Here is a 2,283-nt window from a genome sequence, read left to right as displayed (position 1 = left end):
AAAATCTTGAATACGAAAAGGAAATTTTCTATTTAGATTAGGTTTGTGTTTACATATCCCACATGTTAAAGAGAATTGTCTTTTATATAATTGTCTTTTATATAGAAGTCTAATGGAGATGTGTTCCATAAGATCTAAGAGAAATATTAAAAGCTTTAGTTCTGAGAAGTTTTTAAAGCTAATAAGAAAAGTTGTTCTTATTAATCTTTGTGTTTATAGAGATTTGAATTGGTATCAGAGCCTCAGATTGGAGACTCGATCTAAGCTTAAGTTGAAGCTTCGATCTTAGCGACAGAAGGAGAGATCACGTAAGCAAGATGGCTGACGTGACTAGAGCTGCGCATCTCACGGAGGACTTTGGATCCACATCCATCCATTGTCCTATGTTATCATCAACAAACTATACGGTTTGAACGATGAGGATGAAAGTTCTGCTTCGTGTTCATGAAGTTTGGAACACGATTGAACCTGGTTTAGATGATCTGAAGAAAAGCGATGTTGCGACTGCTCTTTTGTTTCACTTTGTTTCCGAGACTTTGATTCTCCTGGTGGGAGAACAAACAGCCTGAAAAAAAATCTGGAACGCTATCAAGTCATGACACATTGGAGCTGATCGTGTAAGGGAGACGAGACGTCAGACGTTGATGGCAGAGTTTGATAGATTAAAAATGGATGATAATGATATGGTCGATGACTTTGCGGGAAAGATATCGGGACAATAATCCAAAGCAGACTCATTGGGATAGAACATAGAAGAGTCCAAGATGGTTAAGAAGTTCTTGAAGGGTCTTCCAAGACACAAGTACATCCAGATCATAGTGCCGCTTGAGAAAGTCTTAGACCTCAACTCTTCAGAGTTTGAGGACATAGTTGGAAGGCTTAAGGCATACGAGGAGCGTGTAGGTGAAGAAACTCAGAAAGAATACCAAGGGGAGCTTATGTTTTTGAATAACGACTAGCATAATCAGAGGAACTATGAGAGTTTTTGTGGTAGAGGCAGAGGATAGAATGGTAGAGGCAGAGGTCGAGGTTGGTTACAAAAACCAAAACAATATGTCACACACCAAAGACAAAATTCGAAGAAAGATCGTTCAAAGGTGATATGTTGGAGATCTGACAAGCGGGGTCACTATGCAACTGTCTGCCCCAAAAAAACCAGTAAGCAGTCAGGAAACCAACCTAAACGAGACACATAAGGCCGACGCCCTATATGTAGATGAGGTGGTGTTCTTGAATGACGAAAAGGTGATTCCAAAGAATCTTGATATCGACAAAGGCAATGCAAGTGTTTGGTATTTGGATAATGGAGAGAGCAATCACATGATGGGGAACAAGGAGTTTTTTTCGAGTTTAAATCTAAACACCAAACGGAAGGTGAAATTTGGTGATGGTTCTTGTGTCGACATTGTAGGAAAAGGTGTTGTTACCTTTGTGTGCAAGGTTGCTAGTATTACATACCCGACCTGAAGCACAACATATTGGACAAGCAACAAAAAACGGATGTGAGGTTAATATGAAAGACGTCTATTTAACACTCACTGATTCATGTGGAAGGTTGCTAGTACGTGTTACAAGATCAGCAAACTGTCTCTACAAGACCACGATGGAGATTAGCTATCCAAATTTTTTACATGTTAGAGATAAATATACTACATGGAGGTGGCATGCTCGAGTAGGACATATAAGCTATGGAGTAATGAAGAAAATCGTAAGGAAGGAGATTATCGTAGGAATGCCGAGTGTAACACACAAAGAAAGCGTGTGTGACGCATGTCTAGCAGGAAAGCATATTAGACATTCATTCCTGACTAAGGCCATGTTTCGTGCGAAAAAGCCATTGGAGTTATTGCATGGAGATTTGTGTGGACCAATCACACCACCAACGCCAGAAAATAATCACCATGTCTTTGTCCTAATTGATGACTTCTCTAGGTATATGTGGGTTATACTATTAAAGGAGAAGAGTGAGGTATTCGATCGATTCAAATGGTGTACAGAGAGTATAGAGAAGAAAACCGGGTCAACCATTAAAACCTTTCACACCGTTAGAGGAGGAGAATTTACCTCAGTTGAGTTCAATCTATTTTGTGAAGAGAATGGAGTTAAAAGTCATCTCACTGTGCTTTACACACCTCAGCAAAACGATGTTGTGGAGAGGAGAAATAGAACCTTAAAGGGAATGACAAGAAGTATGCTTAAGGCAATGAAGATGCCGAAATACTTATGGGGGGAAGCTGTGCGACGTTCAGCTTACCTCATCAGTAGATTTCCTACAAAATCCTT

Source organism: Brassica oleracea, chromosome C9 (assembly GCF_000695525.1).
Source record: "Brassica oleracea var. oleracea cultivar TO1000 chromosome C9, BOL, whole genome shotgun sequence".
NCBI lineage: Eukaryota > Viridiplantae > Streptophyta > Magnoliopsida > Brassicales > Brassicaceae > Brassica > Brassica oleracea.
The sequence above is the reverse complement of the archived record's forward strand: the minus strand, read 5'-3'. Positions refer to the sequence as shown.